The sequence below is a fragment of the Prionailurus bengalensis genome, chromosome D4, assembly GCF_016509475.1.
Source record: "Prionailurus bengalensis isolate Pbe53 chromosome D4, Fcat_Pben_1.1_paternal_pri, whole genome shotgun sequence".
In the NCBI taxonomy this organism is placed as follows: Eukaryota; Metazoa; Chordata; class Mammalia; order Carnivora; family Felidae; genus Prionailurus; species Prionailurus bengalensis.
In genome coordinates this window covers 34,607,868-34,634,574 of record NC_057359.1, presented here as the reverse complement: position 1 = coordinate 34,634,574, position 26,707 = coordinate 34,607,868, and the positions used below count along the sequence as shown (strand labels likewise).

The following is a 26,707-nucleotide window of genomic DNA, read 5'->3' as shown; positions in this document are numbered from 1 at the left end:
TTGTTATTTCTGTGGGGGAAAAACTGGGTTTATGACCAAAGTAAATGGAAACCTTCAAATCTTCTTAGAACCATTTTCTATGCACATCTGTAAATAATAAAGCTGTATCAGACCAGATTATACTTCACCATATATGGTTCTGCTCTCAAAAGTTATTGACTTTAGCATTTACGGTTTCCTCAGCCACAACAATTAGTTGGAGCTTTAGCAGAAAGCATAGAAATGGGAGAAGTTGTACAACAGTTTTCTTCTTGTTTGTTTCACTCTCTCTCACACATCAAGCCTGTTCGATGAGCTGGCTTGCATTTACCTATCTAAATCACTTGCTGAAAATCCATGTTGTTCTGCTTATAAGAATTCATGATCCATATTTTCCATCCATTTTTCAGAAACAAAATGGCGACTTCTTAGTAATTCACAGTTTGAGCACAGTAGGAAGTTCAGTTGACTTAAACATTAAGCCAAACTGATAAAGATCTATAACTATATCTATGTCTATGTCTATGTCTATGTCTATGTCTATGTCTATGTCTATGTCTGTATCTATATCTATCAATGTCTATATCAATATAGAGATACATATAATTCTGTCTGGTGTTAAATCTTTCTGTTGTCTCTTCTACCTATATCAACAGGCTGGCATTTGTGCTCAGAAAGAAAAGGTAGTTTTGTGATGTTCCAAGAAGCAGAAGTGTTGTCCTAATGTTTATGGAAACTTTAAGAAATGACTTCCCTTGGCAAATCCAATGTGTGTTTGCCAGACACTGAAGAGCCAAGTGCTTTGTGAAGGGAAATCGTATATTAACGTTGATGCAAATGAACTACATACAAATTTGTTAAAGTTACTGTAAAATCTAGCCTAAAGGTGCCATTCAAATTAATCTAAATAAGTTGTGGAACAGAGCTTGAGGATTTTTCCCTCAGGTTAAAAGGCAGTTATATGTCTTGCAGAAAAAAAGCTTTCTCTCAATTCTTCAGAAAGGAAGCAAGAAGGAATCATTTCCTCTATATTTTCCTTAACTTAAATAGGGCTGAAAGTAAAGATGTGCCTGAAAGTTAGGTTCTGCTAAACAGGACTAAATTTAACCAGCAAGTGGATGATAGTATAGAGACAGATGGGTGAGATTTATGAGGAGACCTTTTAGAAGTGGCCTCAAACAGGTGGTTACCTAAAAGGAGTCAGTGTGTGTAGTGTTTCTGGCTGCAGGAGTAAGGGGGGTGAAGAAGAGATATGTCGGCAATAAATACACGGAGGCATGCTGACTGAGACTTGATAATGCTTGTCAGATGTCTCTATTTTTGTCTAAACTACAAAAGCTATTTCATTGTACTTTGAGAAGAGCAGAAGGTCTTCAGTTCTGTGATTGGTTATTGTTTTCAAAAGGAAAGAAAATTACCTTTCATTTTCTCTCCACTGGTATTAAATCCCCAGTAGAGATTCGAAGGATGTTCCAAGTCACTGCAACTATCTCAAGGAGCTTTTGAGTCCGTTACTTCTGACTAAGGTTTTGTAATGCTCTCACCCTTGTAGCAAAAACTGCAAATAGAAGCTTAAGAAAGCAGTTTTGCAAAAGCGTTTCTATGTTTCCACTTGCTTTGATCTCCTAAGCAAAATCAAATTTTACCTTTAAGGTATTTACCAAAAGGTATCTTGAAGCCTGTGCTAAATGAAGCCTTGCATTTCCCACCAAAGGAATAACTGTATTTAGAGTGTTTCTTATGAAATTTTCATGGTACATTTTATTGTAAGATTCAAGTTATTAAAAAATATAAAGATGGTAATTATGTGGTATATACTGTGTCAAGGACTCAGCTAAAAACTGAAACATGACAAAACCAGTTGCTGTGGGGGTACTAGAGTTTACAACCTAATGGGAGAGATGAAACAAATTGAACAGTCACAATTTGGTAGGCTAAGTGCTGTAACAAACACCCAACAATTTATTGGCATAAAGAACTGAAATTTAATTCTCATTTACATAAAACTCCAATGCCAATAGATGATCGTAGTCAGGGTGGGATGAGGGATGATCATCTTTGTAACTGTCTGGTGTCAATAGACTTTATTGGCAGGAATGAAGGGTGATTCTGAGATCTGTGGCTGAAGGACCAATCTCTTTCTGTCTTATGGATCATTCCTCCTGTAAGTCAACAGGAATTCTACCTGTGAATAGGAAACCTTGAATGAAGAATCATGTATGAGATGGTTTTAAGACCAGGCCTGATAGTGCCTTGATTTATATCTAGCTGTATTCCATTGTGAAGAATTCAGTCACATGGTATTATCTATCTGCAAAATTTAGTGTGGCTCTGTAATAGGAGGGAAAGAAAAATGGTTTGGTGAATGAACACCTAGCTAGTTTCTGTGACACAAGGTAATGTACTAATGAAGTACACAGAACTGTTGGAGCATCTAGAAAATCTATCTAAGCAAAGCTTGGAGGGGGCAGGATGTCAAGAAAGCGTTTCTACATGGGATAATAACTTCCTTGGAACTGAAGAGGGAATATGAGTTGAACACACAAAAGAGTTGAGAAGCCAGTGGTCTAGACAGAAGGAAGCAATTATGCAAAACAAACAAGAATCATTAGGATAGTCTTTAAAACTTATAAAATGATCCTATTGAGAAATTAAGATAAATTGACTTTTTAATTTGTTTTAGGGATCTGGATTTTAAAAAATTAATAATTGAGGTTCTTTGACATAGATGTAATGCTTATAAGTTTTAGAATCCTTCATGCTAGATTGTCCTAGGGTGAGTACGACAGACAAGGATTTGCTTTAGCTTGGCCGCCAGTGTTCAACAATCTAGGTGGCATCCAACCAATAAACACCTAAGGATGGACATTTTGAAATGATCTATGTAATTTCAAGAAGCAACAAACTAAGAAACTCAGTAAACTTGATGAACTAGTTACTGCAAAAAGGTGGTCTTGCCACTTTATGTTAGACATGCTAGTCTCAATTCAAAACATTAAGGAAGAGTCACTATTTCCTGCTTTACAGCATGTGGACAAAAAAAGTTTCATGTTAATTTTTGACATTTCATTATTTCAATTAAATACTTTATCACACAAAATTGATACCAGCTTCTCATTTACCCTCTTGCTTTTTCTCCTCTCTGTCTGAAACTACCTTAAAAACACAATGGTAGAAATACAATATCTGAGAGACAATTTAGAGTTTGAAATATTGTTTTTAAGATACTTTTGTTTTATGTCTTGTTAATTAGGTTTTGAATCTCTTGAGGCCAGGGACTGTGTCTGAAAATACCTATAGTGGCTGACACAAGGTAAGTCTGCAACACATCTTGACCTTTCTTTTCCTTCTTTGGATTCTGATACCCGATATAGTGCCTACTATATAGTTAGCACTTAACAAATACTGATTAAAATGAATGCATGGAAGGAATACTCAAACATTGTGTTCTATTTACCTCATATTCCTCTTATAAAATATGATAATACTAAATCATTCTTTACTATGGATAACCAGTTTTTCTTTTATCAATTAGACTCAAAACAATGGGACAACAAAGAAATAATCTGTCAATGGATTTATTTTTCAGTTCTGAATCATGGATGATGTTAGTCATGAATGTGTGGGAAACCTAACAATGGGTTAAAGTTTTGAACTGGAGCAGCAGATGCCTATAGATTTAAATGTTGATTGAATTTAGCTGCTGCTGCTATGAAATTATTAGCCCTCGGCGGTGGTCTCGCCTACATACTTTATTTTGGTTCTTCTGGAAGCTACAAAGCTATTTATTGTTAATGAGGGAATAAAGTAAGAAAACAGATTAACAAATAGATTAGCAAAATTTTAAATGTCTGATCTCTGTTAAACAATATCAGGTTATAATATGATGCATTTAGTATCTCAGTATTTTGCAAGAAAATTTTTGCTATTAACATAACTTTGTTACCGTACATATCCTGTCTCTAATATAAACATTTCATCTATTATAACAGTACTTTTTTTGATAAAATTCTTTACCAACTACATTTTTCTTGCCCATTGCAGCTTAATATTTTGCTTCTAATCTTAAAATGATAATTCTCTGAAATAAATCATTCATATGCTGTCTTTAAAATATTGGATCTGTTGGCTTACCATTTAAAAGTATTATCCTGTATAAACCTGCGATGAATTAGACAATAACCTAAAATGATTTTTAATTGATATTTTGAAATACAAATTTTGTAAATAAAGTTTACAAAGCTTAAAAGTTCCTTAGCATGCTTAAATACTCTTAACTACTAAAATTTTCAAATTTCCAGCTCCAAGGAAAGAATACCACCTCCCAAATTCTATGTTAACTTTATTTTTGAATTGATGTTTCTTACGATTCTAAGAAAAAAGGATATATGAATTTATAGAAAATGTACACAACAGTCCTTCAGAAACCAAGATATGATTGAAGTCAAATTAGATGGCCATTGAACAAACAAGAGAGATGGAGGCGTGCCTGGGGGGCTCATTCTGTTAAGTGTCCGACTTTAGCTCTAGTCATGATCTCATGGTTCCTGAGTTCGAGACCCACATCAGGCTCTGCTCTTGCAGTGCCAAGTCTGCTTGGGATTCCCTGTCTGTCCTTCTTCCCCTCCCTCTCTGTCCCTCTCCTGCTTGTGTGCTCTTTCTCTCTCAAGGAGAGAGAGAGAGAGAGAGAGAGAGAGAGAGAGAGAGAGATACAGGGGTTGCAATAAATTTATTACAGGCCCTCAGCCTGTTTCCCTTTTAGTTCCTCATTGTTTCTACTTTATATTTTAACATTCAGCTCACCTTCACCATACAGCTTCCTTGAAAACCCCGTCAAAATGATGCTGTCTTCTGAACTCCTGTGTTTTTGCTCATGACATGACTCTCATGACATTAATCATTCTGCTTTATGGTTCAGCAATTTGTATAGAATCACTTTCTATTTTCTGAGCACATTATATTCCAGAGTAAGTTTAAAAACCAGTTGTTTGGGAATCCAAAGTACTTATTCCCATAGAACTGACAATAGAAATGATGTTCCTATTTTCTTTTAAGTTCTATCTCTGATCTAGTGTCAATAGAAATATTTCAAACATATTTCCATTTATGATATTGCTTCTTCAGAACAAATCAATTCTATTATAAGTGGCAAATTGCATGGGTTCTAAACATGGACTTGCCTAGATTTGCTGCTATTTGCTGGTTGTTTGATTTTAGGCAAATTATTCAATTGTGTGTTTGAGATTTCTCATCTGTAAAAGGGAGATAATAATTGTACCACTTCCTAGACTATTGTGAATATTTAATAAGTTTTATATGAAAAGTCCTTCTAAACAGCGCCTGACATATATAGCAGGGGATATGTAGGGTAGTCTGTAAATATTACAACTATTCTTTTCATTGAAACTTGGAGTATCAGGAACTTATCTGTCCATATACAGGCATGTTTAAAAGGTGAAATATGAAATGTATTTTAGAATTTCACCTTCTGCAGACAGGAAAGATGAATAAGAGAACACAGTCTCCCATGCCTGTATTTTCAGGTTGAGTAGGAATGGGAACAAAATAGTGTAACTATCTCCTTCTCATCACAGAAATGAATTGAAAGTAAAAATAACAGTGATTGTTGTTGATACTACTTACTGAGCTCATAAGATGTGCCAAGCATATAGTGAAGGGCTTTACCTGGTATCCTCATATCTTCCGGTTACAGGTAAAGAAACTGGGGTCAAGGAACAAAGATCTCTAATAAGAGTTAGAACAAGAATCCAAACCCCAGCCTCTCTGATTTTAAAATTTACAATATTTCCACTCCACCAAAGACAGTGGTATGAGGCAGGGACAAAAGTATTTTTCAGATTAATATTTACTCATTTTAATGTCTCTTAAGAAGCTATTCTGCCAGTTAACAAACCTATCTAGTTCTTTCTAACCCTGCCTTCTTCAGACTGTCTACAAAAATATAAGACATTCTGTCAAACAATTGGGTCAGGCCCAGAACACTTTATTTATTGCATTACATTTGATCAATATTTCCCAAACTGTCTTCTCCATTTTTCTGAGATCACCAGCTCACTAGTAGTGCTTTAGGGCATTACATTAGAAATTCTTCTTTCCCTCTGTAGTCCATAGTCCATGAATGTTATATCATCAGTCTTGAAAGCAGGCAACTAACTCTAACATATAAAATACTGAACTTTTTAATTTTGCCAAACAAAAAACAGATTTCTTACTTAATGTATCCTTTATCCTTTAAATGTATTTAACCTTTATTTTTGATATGCATAATAATCTCATATCTCGTACATACCTCATTTACTCTTCATAGTAAACCTCTAAAGACTATACTTGAATTATTTCCATGTTAGGATAGGGACCTGAGAACTAGAAAAACTAGATATCTTGCCCAAAGTGACACAAGTAGTAGTAGTATCAGAATTTGAACCCAGGTGGAACTTCAGAGACAACAGTCGCCACTATGTTTTGAGACTGCTTTGAATTGAGACACCCGAAATAAATAGCAAAAGCATGAGCCTTACACTCTCTTGGCAGTTTCTCTAAGTGTCTAGTTGGGAGATTTTTGAAAGAAAGGTCTACACCTTGTTACTCATCTTCCTATTCTTTACAATGTTTAAAAGAGTGCCCTGACACCATGGACACTTTATAAATGACTGGTTGAGGATATTATGGGATATCAAAGATACTGTTCATGATGAATATAATTTTCTCAAATTAAAGTCTCAAAATATTTTACCTTGTGTTCATTGACAAAATTTGGACAAATTGGTTAAATGAGCTTTCTTTTTCATGTATTGTCACTGTCACTTCTCATAATTGGATCAAGCTAATGCTAGCTAGAAACTGTTAAACTGTCTGAATTTGGAAATCCACAAATATGTAGGGTGAACATAATATTATTGTGGGTTCTACAGCCAAGTGTTCAGCTTATTTTGGCAAGTGTAATTTAGTTTTTTGTGAATGATAACATTTGATTATATGCTGTGCAGTATCATGTTTTAGTATAAGGACAAATGACGATTCCTATAAATATCTTCACATAATTAAAGTAACCTCTGGAACTTTAGTTAACTCTTAGAGTTTCATCAATTAAGAAAGTCAGAAATACTAAGGCTTCTTTGGGTGATTTTGGAATTGTTCACAAAGTTCTGACTACACTATTTTGGAGAAATAAGGCAGATCTGCAAAGTAAGTCATCCCATTAAATGAGTCAGGCTTTAGTTATTTTTAGTAAAGGAGTAATCTGTGTTACATATAGCCTGGACATATTCAGATCTGTATTAGAGATTTTTGATTACAGTATAAATTTGCCAATCCCAGGTAAAGAACAAGTTAATTTAATTAAGCAAAGTTAATTGTGTATGCAGACTGTATGGCCAGAAGAAGAATGCTCAGCAGGAAGTTCTTTGAGCATTTCTGCTTGAGAGAGTTACATTTTTGCATTCAGGGGTATAACCAAAACTTTAATACTATGTATTTCACTTGAAAAAAATACTTAAAATTATTTACCAAGTCAGTATAGGAACAGTGCAGGGGATGTGGGGTGTTGCTAAGTTCTTTCCAGCTCTAGAAGTCTGTAATTGCAATGATTCTTTACCATGAGTCAACTTAGAGTTTGATTTAGTATGTCTATATTTGTATGGCCATTGAATGTTAGAACTAATGGAGACCTTAAAGACTCCAAGCCATGTTTGTACATGACAAATTTACACCCAGAGAGATCAATGACCTGTCCAAGACCAAAAAGATGTTTGGTAGTATGTCTGTGAATCAGATTTTTTTTTTGTTTTTACTCTGCGTTTAAGCCCATATTATCATTCAGTGGAAACAAGAAATTCAAGACATAAAGACTAAGGAAGGTCACATATTCAATATCATACTTGATAGGAAACTTCCCCGTAACACACAATCAGCCAGTCTGTGGTTTGAACTATAGTATTAACCTCACTTTCATTATTGGGCAGCTCTAATTCCAAGACAGTTCTTCCTTAAATTGACACAAAATCGACCTGCTTTTATGTCTATCCACTGTCTTCTATTTTCTATGGGAAATATCCACAGCTCCTTCAACCATTCCTTTTATGACATGAGTTTCAGATGTTCATGGTCCGATGCCTCCTCTCCACACATCAATAATATGTTTCATGTTTCAAGTAGATATCTAGAATTAAACACAATGTGACAAAAGGTATCTACAGACTACGTTCAGCATGAGGAAAGGCTACTATCTCTTGATCTTACCGCTGTACTTGTAGATTTTTTAATTAACCTCACCTTTTGTATATTTCAATTTCCCTTGTAAAACAATTAAAGCCTAAAGGATTTTTTTTTCACATGGACGACTATAAATCTTATGTTGATTTTTACATTAGTTTGTTATTTTTATCATTTTAGGTCAATATTGACAGGATTAAACATAATAATTCACTGTTAACATCACCATAATCAAAAAGACTACCTATCAGTCTGGATTGAGTTTCTCAAGAAAGTCATGATGATTAAAAAATAAATAAAGAAAAAAGAATTTAAGTCTAATTTCAGTTCATAATGACACAAAAATAAAACAGTATAAAATGAATTAGAAGATAGTTATATTATGTAATTATGTCTTTCTCTCTAAGAATACTATATATGACCTAGTCTTGGCCATAATCATCAATTTGCTTCTAAAAAGAGAAGTTAAAAAACAATTAGATTTCCTTAATTTTTCTCTGAACTTTAAACTGCTTTTAAAAAAATAAAGTTTTTCTCAATTCAAAAAGAGAGGAAGAAAGAAAGAAAGAAAGAAAGAGAAAATCTTGGCTTACAAAAAAACCTTTGTAATTAGAATTAGAGTGGACATATATATAGACAGATATAGATATAGATGATATAGATATAGAGATAGAGAGAGAGAGATAGATGTATAGAGATAGATGATAGTTACATAGATAGATAGATAGATAGATAGATAGATAGATAGATAGATAGAATAGATATAGGTATATATCTCCTGTATGTATATATATCCAAACTAAGGATACATTTTGACAACCTAATTATCTAGAATAAAATTCCATTATCATGTATATTTTTAAATCTGTCTGGCCTTAGTTAAGTGATCAAGTTGGAAATCACTGGCTACATCCAAATTAACTGAGAACTGAATGGTTGTTAGTGGGGGAATAGAGCTATAAACAGAGGTTGGCCTTTTTTTGAAATGTATTTTGCTTGTTTGTTTTGAAATTTTATTTTAATTCCAGTTAGTTAACATGCAATGTAATATTAGTTGCAGGAGTACAATTTATGATTCATCACTTACATATAACACCCAGACATCACAATAAGTGCCCTCCTTAATACCCATTTGCTAATTTAAATAGAGGCTGACTTCTAACTCCTCCTCAGAGTGACCTTAATGGTCAAATCATCCAAGATTATGTTCATACAAAGGTAGACTCCACTGTTGAGAAATAAATGACTTAATAAATAAACTTAAAAATGTCAATCAAATTCAGTTATAGGTGGAATGCAGAGCCAAAACTACTGGACTAGTATTTTAAGAAACTTCTTAGGTGTCAAATCCTTAAGTGTCCATATTTATCTGCCTCATTCTCTTCCACTATTTCCCAGTTACAGGTTATGGAAAGATGGGGGATGAAATATGAAAGTAGCAATCTGAGATTATCTGAAGCATTAAATGTTGGCGCTTGATAGCTGGATCTGCTGTCCAAAGGGAAGGGCTTGGAGACTCAGCTATAATAAATCACCCAGAAACTGAGTTCAAGAATGATATCTAAAAGGTTATGCTTTTGTTATTTTGTTTTGTTTTGTTTATTTTGAGATCTCCAGAATTTGGGAACTAAGCTATACCCACTGCATTTGTCTCTGCATTTGTAAGTAATGTGAGTTTTTGCTAATATATGAACAATTTCTTATATATTCAGTGGGATAAAGTTAAGAGTGCCTAGGATGGGTTGGCTGTGTTAAACATGGAGAGAGTTGCCTAGATCAGGGAAAATACATAGGAGGGGAAGTTACAAAACAGGGTCACACAGGGAGGACAGTACTCCTCAAGAAAGGCAGTAACTTTCTGGGTCCTATACTTGTAGGAATTTTTAAGATTATTTTTGTACATTTAAAAAACATGCCTTGTATGATCTTATGTATTACATTAGCAAAGATTTTAGGGATTAATTGCTCTTGTGGTGATGGTGCAGAACTAGATAATTTTTTTTGAATTTCATGTTCTGTATAAATCTTAAGCACATGAAATAGTTCCAAACTTTAAAAAAAAAAGAGAGAGAGAGAGAGAGAGAGAGACTTCTGAATCTGATCCCAGATTTTCTTATTCAGAATCACATTTTTGTATCATGTTTAAAATATCAGAAATCATCTGAAGTTATTGAATGGAATTATGAAACCTTCTATAAAATATCTTCTGTTGAAAACAGTTGTCTATAATTTGCTTAAGATCCTCGTATTACTGCAATTTAAAACCATACTTATGCCAAGAGAGGATTGTGTATATATAATATTTTCTCCTCAATCACAAGGTTTATGCTAGTGAAAATCCTTGAGGCAGATAAATTTACACATTAGGAATATATAACTTATAAGGTTATATTTGCACCAATGAAAGTCTATATAAATGATTTTACCTTGATGAAAAGTATATAAACATAATAAATAAATACATTTATTAGGATAATTAATAATGATGCATAATTATTATAATTTGTATATCTTAAATGAGTAATTGTGGGTATGCACAAAATCCTATTTTCATTCATCTATTCATTAAATATTTATTAACCAGTCATTACTCTAGATGGTAGAGAAGGATAAAGATGAAAAAACTATAGTTGTTTTCAAGGGGTTGGCAATCTATTAAATGGAGACAACATAAAAGCAAGTAAGTGAAACAACATTTTGTAGTACTATTTATTTATTTTTAATTATTTTAATGGTTTTGTTTTGTTTTGAGAGAGAGAGAGAGAAGAGTGTGAGCAGGGGAAGGTAGAAAGAAAGGGAGACAGAATCCGAAGTAAGCTCCAGGCTCTGAGCTGTCAGCACAGAGCCCAAACCCACAGACTGTGAGATCATGACTTGAGCTGAAATCAGACACTTAACTAGCTGAGCCACCCAGGTACCTCTTGTAATACCTTTTAATGCAGAAGCTTGGATAAGCTAATATAAATGCCTACAGATAGAGTTCCTACAGTAGGCCAGATGTTCCAGATGCTGGTCATACAACATTGAACAAAAACAAATATATTAGAGTAGGAGAGGCAGATGGTAAAGAGAAATAGGTATAGAGTATATTAGATAGTGATGAGCAGGGGAATTGATAATATTTCACAGCCAGTGAAAATGGGTCCCCTCATCAAATAGACACTCGGCCACCCAGATTAAAGGTTCTTCCCACCAACTGAATATCAGATTTGAATTAGTACTAATAGGAGAAATACAATAGGAAAGGAAAATTAAAATATCAGGTAGGGGATATATTGAAATTTTAGAAATTTTGAACTGAGAGATGACTTTTTAAAATTATTTTTTTTAACATTTATTTTTGACAGAGAGTGAGTGAGCGAGCATGAGTTGGGGAGGGCTAGAGAGAGGAGGAGACACAGAATCTGAAGCAGGCTCCAGGCTCTGAGCTATCAACACAGAACCCACTGCTGGGTTCGATCCCACAAAGTGTGAAATCATGACCTGAGCCGAATTTGGGCAATTAACTGACTAAACCACCCAGGTGCCCCAAGAAAGATGACTTTTTTTAAATGTTTGCTTAATTTTGAGAGATAGAGAGAGAGTAAGTGGGGGAAGGGCAGAGAGAGAGGGAGACAGAATCTGAAGCAGGCTCCATGCCCTACGCTGTCAGCACAGAGCCCGACATAGGGCTCAAACTCAGGAGACAAGAGATCATGACTGAATTGAAGTCAGATGTTTAACCAACTGAGCTACCCAGGTGCCCTAGAGAGATGCTTTTTTTTTTTTAATGACTTCGAATTGTGATTTTATTATTTGTGTATTTATTTATTTTAACATTTATTTATTTATTTTAATTTTATTTTTTATTTTTTTTTAAATTTACATCTAAATTAGTTAGCATATAGTGCAACAATGATTTCAGGAGTAGATTCCTTAGTGCCCCTTACCCATTTAGGCAGATAGATGACTTTTAAGCAAAATTCTTAAGAAGGTAAAAAGTTAATCCTGTAGATCACAGAGGAAGGCCATTCTAGAGGAAGGAAATAGCAACTACAAAGACCATGACGAGGAAACTTATCTAAAGCAAGAAAGCCATTGTGGCTGGAGTGCCCAGTACAAACAAAGGTAAGAAGAGAACTTTGCAGCTCCTAGTAAGAGCTTTGACTTCTATCCTAAATGAGATGACATCTCACTGAAGGTTTTGAATAGATGACTAACATGACTGTTCATATATTTTAAGAGGATCCCTCAGGCTTCTTGGTTGAGAATTGATTAATGGGCGCAAGAGCAACAATAGGTGTACTAAAGGGGCTGTTGCAATTATGCAGGCACAAGGTAGATCAAGTTATGACTTTGGGAGTGGAGAAAGTGGTTAAAATCTGGATAGGCATTGCTTTGAAGGTAAAGCTACCTGGTTTTCCAGACAAACCAGATGTAGGTTGTGGGAAAGAGGGGCAAAGAATGACATGGACCCCCCCCCCCAAAAAAAAAGCTGTCTACATGCCAAACCCTTTGCTAATGCCTAAGGCACATAAAGGGGAGTAGGACAGACATAGTCCATCTAGCATGGATAGTCAATTAAAAAACAATTGTAGGAGAGTGTAAATAGTCTTCACATATGGGAAGCACAAGAGTTCATAATAAGGATGCTTAATCTACCAAATAGGTAAGGGACAATTTCTATAGGAATGAAAATAATGTGAGTCTAAGGATTAATCAAATTTATATTCAGGTGAAAAGAGGGTATGGGGGAGAAGGAAAATTACTTATATTTGAGTATGGGATCCCAAGCACTTTGGATTTACTAATATCTTATTAATGACTTTATTGCTATGTCTCCTTAAGGTTAGTGTATTCTTAGCAAACCATTTCTTGCCACTGGCAGTAAGTTGGTTCAAAGGCTATATTCTTATGCATTCCTTCTTTCAAAGAATATTCATGAACAACCCATTTATACTAGGGTCTCTGTGCTAATTGCTGAGGACTGAACTGGGATGAATTATATTTGGATCCTTCCCAAAAGGAGCAAAGACCATAGTTTAATTTCCTTTGTGACCACCTTAAGTAATTTAGTCCATTAAGGTATGCATTTCTTTTTTTAAGTTGCTAGTATACTACATTTGTAGTATCATACACCGTGTGAGTTACCTGAATTACTAACTACTCAACAGACCTCCTTTAAAGGCATGCTGCTTGTTTTCCCACCATCCTCAAGTATCCTTAGTACCTATTAAACAGTATAGCCTATAATAATATTTTTCAGTGAATATGTCAAATTCTCAACTCTAACTTTGTTTTTTTGCTATATATCATTGAAACATGAAGAATTACTATATCTTTATATATTTTAAGATTTTTTATAAATTTTTTAAAAATAGAATATGCCAAAAAGCTCTTATGTCATTGCTTCTATTAAGGATTTTTCATATATGTATATGTAGTCATTAATAATTTTGAACTTAGTATCGCTTAGGGAAGAGTAATTTTCTTCTAATTGACATGTATACTTTCAATCTTTCTCCTCTTTTTGATATCAATTACTTCCACAAAATTCTAATTCCCATCAGCATATTTGACCTTGCTTTTCTCATATTCACAATTTTCCCTATTTATAAACTTCCATTTAGCACTCTTGTCTAAACATTGATTTTAAAGCTATTAAGTTTAGGATGCCTAGAATCACTTTCCTCTTTTTTTTTTTTTTTGTAAGCATTTCCTTTACTTGAGGAAAAAAAGTTTTCTTTCTAATTCTCTGTGAAATCAGGTATAATTTTATTCATATGGAGAAGAAATACCAATAATTATTATAAATACATTTTAATGTGAATATTATTTTATAATCAGAGTCACTCCATGCCACACCAATTTTTGCCTCAGATTTTGTAGGAAAAAGGAATTGATCTGGCAGCAAACAAATGCAAAGTTATGGATCTGTGAAAGTTATTAACCTCTCAATGCCCCATTTAGCTTTTCCCATTCCACAAGAATCAATGGCAAACACACCCATCCATTTTATGTTCCTCATTAAAGCAGAGAGTTAACAAGAAATGAGAGCCTGTTGTTTTGTCTTTCAACTTGGTAATGTTTATATTATTCTAAGACGATAGGACTGCTTCCCTGGTGGTGCCACAATATGGCAGATACTTTTTAAGCTTCCCTGGACAGCTGTACCTATGATGTAGTGGAACCCATAATCCACTTTAAGTTCTGCTTGATTTGAAAGTACCAGTCTCCACACTTCTCTCTTGAATGGACTTAATTCCACAGATCCAAATGCTGTCTCATTGTTATTCTAGACCATCCTTCTTCCCTCTTATTCTCATCCTCCGGTCACTTGTTTTAAGAATTTTCGAAGTCTGAAGTTGAGAAACGATGAATTCCTGCCTTATTCTTTTCTTATTTCTTTCTCTAGGTTGAAGAGAGACTATAAATAAGTGCATATTCTTTATATTTAGTATATTCCATTTTGTCAAATTGCCTTTCCAAAGCTTTTTGTTTTCTGAGCATCCACTTAACTATAGCAGTGAAACAGTGAAACTGCCTGTTGCCTTCCATTGAAAATTAGATTCTGGCCCTAAGCCAGGCTGCCTGAGCCAGCACTAATATAATTCACAACTGGAAGAAGACAATCAATTAATCAATACTATAATTTGGAACTGACCATGGTAGTAACACTCACAGCTATTAGACTCAACTGACTGACACCAGTTAGGATTAATGAGGTAGCAAGAGCAGGCAAACCAAAGATTCATTTAAAGATTTTTCCCTCTAAAATCAAACCACCCACTCTATTTTGTTATTTTTTCTTATTTAGTGATGCCACAGTGAAAGCTAATGTAAATAAGAATTTGAAGGACAAAGAATCTTACCCATTACAGTGATTTTGAACAAGAACTTTAATGAACCAATTAGGTAAGGACTGTAGAAAAACAATTCAGTTCAATGTTAAACTCTTCTGAAAATCTAAAAACATGACTAAAACTGCTTTTCTGATGTTACTGGGGCATTACTTGAAGCAATCTTATATGGACACAGATTGGTATATTTACTAATTGGATAAATAAATAACCACGTACTTCAATGTTTATTTAATTTGAGAGGGAGAGAGAGAGAGCATGAGGAAGGGAGTGAGAGAGAGAGAGAGAGAGAGAGAGAGAACACCAAGCAGGCTCCATGCTGTCTGCACAAAGCCCAACATAGGACTCCAACCCACAAATTGTGAGATCATGCTGGGAGCTGAAATCAAGAGTCAAATGCTTAACCGACTGAGTCTCCCAGGGACCCAAATGACCACCTTTTAAACTGCAAAACTTTAAAATACTTTCCAGAATTGTGTCAGGTTCTGTGCTGGCAGCTCAGAGCCTGGAGCCTGCTTCCAATCTGTGCCTCCCTCTCTCTCTGCCCCTCCCCAACTCATGCTCTCACTCTCTCCTCTCTCTCTCTCTCTCTCAAAAATAAATAAACATTTTTTAAAAAATTAAATAGTTTCCAGAAAACACTTATAATTTAGTATTTCACTCATGCAATAAAATAATTACATAAAAATATAAAAACACATAAGATCTATGGTGCTCACAAAATGACAAATCCTAGTTAACTCACCCCGCCTATTTCTAGGACTTTCTAGCCTTTTCAAATCTTGCAGGTTTTTTTTTTTTGACAAGACAAGGGTTTCCCCAAAGCCACTAGCTGAACATTTATAATGATATATCATTAAGCCAACCAGGAAGTTTGTGTCTTTGCTGTTGTTTCAGTTTTTTTTTTTTTTTTTTTATTGGGGCGGGGGTGGTTGGGCATAACTAGGTTCTGAGCCATCAGACTACAGATAAGTTTCAGAATGTGTCTAATATGAGATTTCAAAAGCCAGCCCAGGGGACTTAAGCATGATAACAGATTTTTATTTTTCAACTAGAAGGCAAAATACAAAAGAATTTCCGTTAAATCTGGCAGAAAAAAAAAAAAAGAGTAACACAGCTGCACATTTTATACCACCATATATTTGAGGAGTAGGATGTGACTAGCAACATAACAAATTCCAGAGTGAGACTGTCTTTAAAACCAGGGCTTACCTCCATTTTTTTTTTTAATTGGAAAAATCAGTATGAAATTATAACAATTAATCTCCTAATTGTAGCATGACAAATTAAAGCAAAGTACTTGGAATAAAGTCTTGGTATTTATATTTTCTTTCCTAATACTTGCTATATATTAATAACCAAAAGGGCACTGAAAATGTAAAAGTCCTCTTAGTATTGAGTCAGAAACACTGAATTTATAATCTTTAATATGGTCTAGAGTTGGTTAGAAGTCAAGATAGAATTCTTTCTAGTGTGACCTTTTTATGTATCATCTTTGGTGTCTTTTTGAAACCTATAAAATAAAATTTTAGAAATATTATGAAGGTTTTGGATGATAGTATTTAAGGGAAAAAAAGAAGGGCTAAAATAGTTCCCAAGAAAATACTGTAATAGACAAAACAGACTCATTAAATTAGAAAGTCAATGTGATTTTATCCATATTTGTTTCCACTGATATGGATTTACATATATACATATATATATATGTATGTATACAGCACTCATGCAATGGTTGTTTCTGTAATAAAATCATATATTCTAATTAAGTGGCATTTCATGAAATGAAGAACACATGTCCAATTGAACAATCTTTTTTTATTATAGAGAAACACAAGAAAACTTAAATTTTCATTCTACTTGCCTGCACAAAATCAATAAAGAAATAAAAAATCAATAAAGCTTAAGTTTACTTTTAAAATGTAGTACTTAATGCTTTTAATAGATAAATGGTTTTTGATCTTTTTTTTTTTTTCCAATGTTTATTTTATTTTTGGGACAGAGAGAGACAGAGCATGAACGGGGGAGGGGCAGAGAGAGAGGGAGACACAGAATCGGAAACAGGCTCCAGGCTCTGAGCCATCAGCCCAGAGCCTGACGCGGGGCTCGAACTCACGGACCGCGAGATCGTGACCTGGCTGAAGTCGGACGCTTAACCGACTGCGCCACCCAGGCGCCCCTGGTTTTTGATCTTAATGCAACTTCACCCTCTAGTAAATACATTGCTGTCATCCTGTCAGAAAATAAAGTATATAGTTTAAAATGAATTACTGTATTTTGTATGTGTTAGTCTTTTTCTGTTAAGATAATCAACTAATCCTTCTAAACTTTACAAAGTTGAAAAAATATATATGAAAACAAAACAAAATATTCAAGTCAGTGCAAAAGAAAAAACCCACATTTTTTAAGTTTCTTGTTTACTTCCTCCTTTATTTCTTTATATTTAACTTCATTTAAAACAAAAACACTTTGAACCAGCTTTCAAAAACTAGTGTATAATATAATGGCATATCTCGTTTTATTTTACTTCAATGACTTTTTATTCCAAAAGTTACTAAGACAGCTTTTGATGATCCATGTAATACAGTAAAATAAAATAAATTTAAAATTGTTAAAAATATAAAGGAAAGACAATGATAAATATAAGAAACTAAGGTAAAATATGGGAGATTAATGGATAAAAGTTAAAAAGTTATTTTTGTACTTTTTTTTTATTTTTATTTTTTTTTATTTTTTTTTTATGAAATTTATTGACAAATTGGTTTCCATATAACACCCAGTGCTCATCCCAAAAGGTGCCCTCCTCAATACCCATCACCCACCCTCTCCTCCCTCCCACCCCCCATCAACCCTTAGTTTGTTCTCAGTTTTTAACAGTCTCTTATGCTTTGGCTCTCTCCCATTCTAACCTCTTTTTTTTTTTTTTCCTTCCCCTCCCCCATGGGTTCCTGTTCAGTTTCTCAGGATCCACATAAGAGTGAAACCATATGGTATCTGTCTTTCTCTGTATGGCTTATTTCACTTAGCATCACACGCTCCAGTTCCATCCACGTTGCTACAAAAGGCTGTATTTCATTTTTTCTCATTGCCACGTAATATTCCATTGTGTATATAAACCACAATTTCTTTATCCATTCATCAGTTGATGGACATTTAGGCTCTTTCCATAATTTGGCTATTGTTGAGAGTGCTGCTATGAACATTGGGGTACAAGTGGCCCTATGCATCAGTGCTCCTGTATCCCTTGGATAAATTCCTAGCAGTGCTATTGCTGGGTCATAGGGTAGGTCTATTTTTAATTTTCTGAGGAACCTCCACACTGCTTTCCAGAGCGGCTGCACCAATTTGCATTCCCACCAACAGTGCAAGAGGGTTCCCGTTTCTCCACATCCTCTCCAGCATCTATAGTCTCCTGATTTGTTCATTTTGGCCACTCTGACTGGCATGAGGTGATACCTGAGTGTGGTTTTGATTTGTATTTCCCTGATAAGGAGCGACGCTGAACATCTTTTCATGTGCCTGTTGGCCATCCGGATGTCTTCTTTAGAGAAGTGTCTATTCATGTTTTCTGCCCATTTCTTCATTGGGTTATTTGTTTTTCGGGTGTGGAGTTTGGTGAGCTCTTTATAGATTTTGGATACTAGCCCTTTGTCTGATATGTCATTTGCGAATATCTTTTCCCATTCCGTTGGTTGCCTTTTAGTTTTGTTGGTTGTTTCCTTTGCTGTGCAGAAGCTTTTTATCTTCATAAGGTCCCAGTAATTCACTTTTGCTTTTAATTCCCTTGCCTTTGGGGACGTGTCGAGTAAGAGATTGCTACGGCTGAGGTCAGAGAGGTCTTTTCCTGCTTTCTCCTCTAAGGTTTTGATGGTTTCCTGTCTCACATTTAGGTCCTTTATCCATTTTGAGTTTATTTTTGTGAATGGTGTGAGAAAGTGGTCTAGTTTCAACCTTCTGCATGTTGCTGTCCAGTTCTCCCAGCACCATTTGTTAAAGAGGCTTTTTTCCATTGGATGTTCTTTCCTGCTTTGTCAAAGATGAGTTGGCCATACGTTTGTGGGTCTAGTTCTGGGGTTTCTATTCTATTCCATTGGTCTATGTGTCTGTTTTGGTGCCAATACCATGCTGTCTTGATGATGACAGCTTTGTAGTAGAGGCTGAAGTCTGGGATTGTGATGCCTCCTGCTTTGGTCTTCTTCTTCAAAATTCCTTTGGCTATTCGGGGCCTTTTGTGGTTCCATATGAATTTTAGGATTGCTTGTTCTAGTTTCGAGAAGAATGCTGGTGCAATTTTGATTGGGATTGCATTGAATGTGTAGATAGCTTTGGGTAGTATTGACATTTTGACAATATTTATTTTTCCAATCCATGAGCAGGGAATGTCTTTCCATTTCTTTAAATCTTCTTCAATTTCCTTCGTAAGCTTTCTATAGTTTTCAGCATACAGATCCTTTACATCTTTGGTTAGATTTATTCCTAGGTATTTTATGCTTCTTGGTGCAATTGTGAATGGGATCAGTTTCTTTATTTGTCTTTCTGTTGCTTCATTGTTAGTGTATAAGAATGCAACTGATTTCTGTACATTGATTTTGTATCCTGCAACTTTGCTGAATTCCTGTATCAGTTCTAGCAGACTTTTGGTGGAGTCTATCGGATTTTCCATGTATAATATCATGTCATCTGCAAAAAGCGAAAGCTTGACTTCATCTTTGCCAATTTTGATGCCTTTGATTTCCTTTTGTTGTCTGATTGCTGATGCTAGAACTTCCAGCACTATGTTAAACAGCAGCGGTGAGAGTGGGCATCCTTGTCGTGTTCCTGATCTCAGGGAAAATGCTCTCAGTTTTTCCCCGTTGAGGATGATGTTAGCTGTGGGCTTTTCATAAATGGCTTTTATGATCTTTAAGTATGTTCCTTCTATCCCGACTTTCTCAAGGGTTTTTATTAAGAAAGGGTGCTGGATTTTGTCGAAGGCCTTTTCTGCATCGATTGACAGGATCATATGGTTCTTCTCTTTTTTTTTGTTAATGTGATGTATCACGTTGATTGATTTGCGAATGTTGAACCAGCCCTGCATCCCAGGAATGAATCCCACTTGATCATGGTGAATAATTCTTTTTATATGCCGTTGAATTCGATTTGCTAGTATCTTATTGAGAATTTTTGCATCCATATTCATCAGGGATATTGGCCTGTAGTTCTCTTTTTTTACTGGGTCTCTGTCTGGTTTAGGAATCAAAGTAATACTGGCTTCATAGAATGAGTCTGGAAGTTTTCCTTCCCTTTCTATTTCTTGGAATAGCTTGAGAAGGATAGGTATTATCTCTGCTTTAAACGTCTGGTAGAACGCCCCTGGGAAGCCATCTGGTCCTGGACTCTTATTTGTTGGGAGATTTTTGATAACCGATTCAATTTCTTCGCTGGTTATGGGTCTGTTCAAGCTTTCTATTTCCTCCTGATTGAGTTTTGGAAGAGTGTGGGTGTTCAGGAATTTGTCCATTTCTTCCAGGTTGTCCAATTTGTTGGCATATAATTTTTCATAGTATTCCCTGATAATTGTTTGTATCTCTGAGGTATTGGTTGTAATAATTCCATTTTCATTCATGATTTTATCTATTTGGGTCATCTCCCTTTTCTTTTTGAGAAGCCTGGCTAGAGGTTTGTCAATTTTGTTTATTTTTTCAAAAAACCAACTCTTGGTTTCGTTGATCTGCTCTACAGTTTTTTTAGTTTCTATATTGTTTATTTCTGCTCTGATCTTTATTATTTCTCTTCTTCTGCTGGGCTTAGGCTGCCTTTGCTGTTCTGCTTCTAGTTCCTTTAGGTGTGCTGTTAGATTTTGTATTTGGGATTTTTCTTGTTTCTTGAGATAGGCCTGGATTGCAATGTATTTTCCTCTCAGGACTGCCTTCGCTGCGTCCCAAAGCGTTTGGATTGTTGTATTTTCATTTTCGTTTGTTTCCATATATTTTTTAATTTCTTCTCTAATTGCCTGGTTGACCCACTCATTCGTTAGTAGGGTGTTCTTTAACCTCCATGCTTTTGGAGGTTTTCCAGACTTTTTTCTGTGGTTGATTTCAAGCTTCATAGCATTGTGGTCTGAAAGTAAGCATGGTATAATTTCAATTCTTGTAAACTTATGAAGGGCTGTTTTGTGACCCAGTATATGATCTATCTTGGAGAATGTTCCATGTGCACTCGACAAGAAAGTATATTCTGTTGCTTTGGGATGCAGAGTTCTAAATATATCTGTCAAGTCCATCTGATCCAATGTCTCATTCAGGGCCCTTGTTTCTTTATTGACCGTGTGTCTAGATGATCTATCCATTTCTGTAAGTGGTGTATTAAAGTCCCCTGCAATTACCACATTCTTATCAATAAGGTTGCTTGTGTTTATGAGTAATTGTTTTATATATTTGGGGGCTCCGGTATTCGGTGCATAGACATTTATAATTGTTAGCTCTTCCTGATGGATAGACCCTGTAACTATTATATAATGTCCTTCTTCATCTCTTGTTACAGCCTTTAATTTAAAGTCTAGTTTGTCTGATATAAGTATGGCTACTCCAGCTTTCTTTTGGCTTCCAGTCGCATGATAAATAGTTTTCCATCCCCTCACTCTTAATCTAAAGGTGTCCTCAGGTCTAAAATGAGTCTCTTGTAGACAGCAAATAGATGGGTCTTGTTTTTTTATCCATTCTGATACCCTATGTCTTTTGGTTGGCGCATTTAATCCATTTACATTCAGTGTTATTATAGAAAGATACGGGTTTAGAGTCATTGTGATGTCTGTATGTTTTATGCTTGTAGTGATGTCTCTGGGACTTTGTCTCACAGGGTCCCCCTTAGGATCTCTTGTAGGGCTGGTTTAGTGGTGACAAATTCCTTCAGTTTTTGTTTGTTTGGGAAGACCTTTATCTCTCCTTCTATTCTAAATGACAGACTTGCTGGATAAAGGATTCTCAGCTGCATATTTTTTCTGTCTAGCACCCTGAAAATCTCGTGCCAATTCTTTCTGGCCTGCCAAGTTTCAAAAGAGAGATCAGTCACGAGTCTTATAGGTCTCCCTTTTTATATGTGAGGGCACGTTTACCCCTCGCTGCTTTCAGAATTTTCTCTTTATCCTTGTATTTTGCCAGTTTCACTATGATATGTCGTGCAGAAGATCGATTCAAGTTACGTCTGAAGGGAGTTCTCTGTGCCTCTTGGATTTCAATGCCTTTTTCCTTCCCCAGTTCAGGGAAGTTCTCAGCTATTATTTCTTCAAGTACCCCTTCAGCACCTTTCCCTCTCTCTTCCTCCTCTGGGATACCAATTATGCGTATATTATTTCTTTTTAGTGTATCACTTAGTTCTCTAATTTTCCCCTCATACTCCTGGATTTTTTTATCTCTCTTTTTCTCAGCTTCCTCTTTTTCCATAACTTTATCTTCTAGTTCACCTATTCTCTCCTCTGCCTCTTCAAGCCGAGCTGTGGTGGTTTCCATTTTATTATGCATTTCGTTTAAAGCGTTTTTCAGCTCCTCGTGACTGTTCCTTAGTCCCTTGATCTCTGTAGCAAGAGATTCTCTGCTGTCCTGTATACTGTTTTCAAGCCCAGCGATTAATTTTATGACTATTATTCTAAATTCACTTTCTGTTATGTTATTTAAGTCCTTTTTGATCAGCTCATTAGCTGTTGTTATTTCCTGGAGATTCTTCTGAGGGGAATTCTTCCGCTTGGTCATTTTGGATAGTCCCTGGCGTGGTGAGGACCTGCAGGGCACTTCCCCTGTGCTGTGGTGTATAACTGGAGTTGGTGGGCGGGGCCACAATCGGACCTGATGTCTGCCCCCAGCCCACCGCTGGGGCCACAGTCAGACTGGTGTGTGCCTTCTCTTCCCCTCTCCTAGGGGTGGGATTCACTGTGGGGTGGTGTGGCTCGTCTGGGCTACTTGCACCCTGCCAGGCTTGTGATGCTGGGGATCTGGCGTATTAGCTGGGGTGGGTAGGCAAGGTGCTCGGGGGCAGGAGGGGCAGGCTTAGATCGCTTCTCCTTAGGTGATCCACTTCAGGAGGGGCCCTGTGGCAGCGGGAGGGAGTCAGATCCGCTGCCGGAGGTTTGGCTCCGCAGAAGCACAGAGTTGGGTGTTTGCTCGGAGCGAGCAAGTTCCCTGGCAGGAACCGGTTCCCTTTGGGATTTCGGCTGGGGGATGGGCGGGGGAAATGGCGCTGGCGAGCGCCTTTGTTCCCCACCAAACTGAGCTCTGTTGTCAGGGGGCTCAGCAGCTCTCCCTCTGGTTGTCCTCCAGCCTTCCCGCTTTCTGAGCAGAGCTGTTAACTTATGACCTCCCAGACACTAAGTCGCGCTTGCTGTTGGAACACAGTCCGCCCGGCCCCTCCGCTTTTGCAAGCCAGACTCGGGGGCTCTGCTTGGCCGGTGAGCCGCCCCTCCGCCCCGGCTCCCTCCCGCCAGTCCGTGGAGCGCGCACCGCCTCGCCGCCCTTCCTACCCTCTTCCGTGGGCCTCTCGTCTGCGCTTGGCTCCGGCGACTCCGTTCTGCTAATCCTCTGGCGGTTTTCTGGGTTTTTTAGGCAGGTGTAGATGGAATCTAAGTGATCAGTAGGACGTGCGGTGAGCCCAGCGTCCTCCTAAGCCGCCATCTTGCCGCCAAGAGCCTATTTTTGTACTTTTGAGAAACAGGAGGATAATATACTATGCAACAGTATTTTATACAGGGTCTTATATAAAGGAAAATGCCAATCTAAGCTTTCTAGGGCAAGGGTCAGTAACCTTTTTCTCTAAAGGACCATACTGTAAATATTTTATAACTTGTAGGCTGTACAGACTCCACGGCAACTGGTCAGCTCTGCCATTTTATACGAAAATAGTCATATACAAAACATAATGAATGGACATGGCTGTATAATAATAAAACTGTTTATAGAAACAGGCAGTGGAGCAGATTTAACACAGGGGCTATACCCTTTTCTAGAGACTAAGACAAAAGTGGAAGAGTAATTTACATGATTTTATGATAAACATTTACTCCAAAAAAGGATAGCTTTTCTTGACACTAAAATGTGAGATGAAAGTCACTAATGGAAGCTTGGCAGTGGGCAGTTAGTTAAATCTCTACAATAATTAAAATAGCATGTTTCATACAGCAGCTGGTCACAGTCCCATGAACATCTGTAAAATGAGTGTAAAATTCAGCATAAAATTGGATTTTTGGTCTCTTGTAGACAAAAACAATGGACTATTCTCTTCATTTTTTAATTGGCTATTATAGCAATGGCATTTTATGTTTTGGGATCGTTTTTCTTCTTAAGTTTGGTTTGCTTTTCTTTGGTTCTTTTGTTTGCCATTGTTACTAAAAAGAAAAATCATTCTCCCTATATAGCATGTGAAGCAATACATTATTTCATGCTGCATTTAAAAACCTGAGAACTGGGGCGCCTGGGTGGCGCAGTCGGTTAAGCGTCCGACTTCAGCCAGGTCAGGATTTCGCGGTCCGTGAGTTCGAGCCCCACGTCGGGCTCTGGGCTGATGGCTCGGAGCCTGGAGCCTGTTTCCGATTCTGTGTCTCCCTCTCTCTCTGCCCCTCCCCCATTCATGCTCTATCTCTCTCTGTCCCAAAAATAAATAAACGTTGAAAAAAAAATAAAAAAAAAAACAACTGAGAACCACATCAGTGATAAGACATGGGTAAGCATTATAGTGGGGGAATAAGAAAGAAATTTTAATCTGATAGGGAAGATGGACATTTAAACAAAGAAAGTGTGATGAAGATTATGATATAAGGAGACATGAATTTTGGTTTTGAATTTTAGGTCCACTGTTAATAATGTGATCTTTAGTACATTTCTTGACCTCTCTGCCCTTGGTTTTTTCATCTATAGAATGAGGACAATATTAATGCCTTTCTTACTGAGATCAAAGTGTGGATTAAACAAAATTTAGTTCAGTGATACATAGTGCTTAACGTTTATTTATTTTTGAGACAGAGAGAGACAGACCATGAACAGGGGAGGGTCAGAGAGAGAGGGAGACACAGAATCTGAAACAGGCTCCAGGCTCTGAGCCATCAGCACAGAGCCTGACGTGGGGCTTGAACTCATGAACCACGAGATCATGACCTGAGCCGAAGTCAGATGCTTAACTGACTGAGCCACCCAGGTGCCCCAGTGATACATAGTGCTTAATATGTGACTCAACTAGGGCATACATTCAAAAGTAAGGTTCTAGACTATGATAGAAGTTTTCAAAAATAGGTGTCTGTGAACTAGCTATATAACTCTTAAATCTCTCACACCTATAGGTAGATGCTTTTTTTTTTTTTTCTCCTGGAAGGAGGAGATTTGAAGAGCTTTACTTGAAGGCAGGTGTTTTGTGAATATCTTCTTCCCCCAACACAGATACATCTCCCAAAGCATTTTTAAGGAGACCATTTAAGAAGTATACTATGTATCCTTTCATTTTAGAGGACACAGAGTACTAGTATCTGAGCAAAGTCTAAGACATGTATAAGAAGCTGGCTAGAGTGTAAAGTTTGTTACATCAGAAGAGAGGGCTGGTATGAAAATGTTAATGGTACCCTTAGAGTTTATAAGGACAAGGGATTCATAAACTTTTCCTTGGATTACTTTTGAAATCCATAGAGAGGAATCTGCAATGGAGTGGTCTTAACCTTCACAAACAGGTCAGTTGGAGGGATGAAGGGACTTTGACAGAAAGTAAAGGCTGACTTTTAGGAACCTAGGGGTTACAGAAGAGAGGTCTTTAGGGGTGAAATTCAATATTCCATGAACGAACCAAAGAGTGTTTGCTTTGAACATCTGCCAAGTTCAGAGTACTGAAATTATATCACCTCCATAGATTCAGTCAAGTAATGTCTTTGTTCCACTTTATTTTCCTTGCCTATGCCTATGCTAACACAGATAGGGTCAGAAACTGTAGTAAGGAAGATGGGTTGGGAGAAGTGTTTCAACTTAAAAGTGTACCCAGAGTTTCATCATGTTCATGAGATGGGTCATTGTAAGTACCTAACCGAAACTGTGTTTTGTGACTTAAAGTTACCATAGGTTGTTTCAATACCTAAAAATGGACAGAGAAGCAATTGTGCCTGCCTGAATTTTTATTCAAGGACATGATGAGAACTAGTCTCTTTGAAAAATTTAGAGGAATAGAGTATGAAAAATTAAATAAATAAAATGACTGGTTTGCAAATACATTTGGTTACTTTCTGATTATATTCCATAATTCATACCTGTTTGATGTTACATACATTTGTTACTTATACACCTATATCAATGGATTGAAATCACACGTAGAACTACATGGTTCTTCATAATAAAAACATACTAAATCCCTCTCTCTCATCGTTCATTCAGGCACTGTGTTGGGCACTGGGAATAAAGGAGATTTTATAAATCTCATAGAAAAGGTTAATATGAGAAGCAGAATAATGTCTCCCTCTAAAATGTCTGCATCCTGATCCGTGGAACCTGCCAAGAGGTCAGCTTGCATGACAAAAGAGACTTTGCAGGTTGATTAAGTTAAGAATACTGACGGGGCGCCTGGGTGGCGCAGTCGGTTAAGCGTCCGACTTCAGCCAGGTCACGATCTCGCGGTCTGTGAGTTCGAGCCCCGCGTCAGGCTCTGGGCTGATGGCTCAGAGG

General features: G+C 36.5%; 1 protein-coding gene across 35 annotated transcripts in view; it reads left to right on the top strand.

Moving 5' to 3' along the window:
* The window catches only part of PTPRD (protein tyrosine phosphatase receptor type D), a 2,207,515-nt gene that overhangs the window by 1,370,225 nt on the left and 810,583 nt on the right, over positions 1–26,707 (top strand). For all 35 annotated transcript variants that reach the window (XM_043566630.1, XM_043566632.1, XM_043566635.1 and 32 more), the window contains one exon: positions 3,233–3,292. The gene's annotated coding sequence lies outside the window, so the exon portion shown is untranslated. The remainder of the gene's footprint in view (positions 1–3,232; positions 3,293–26,707) is intronic.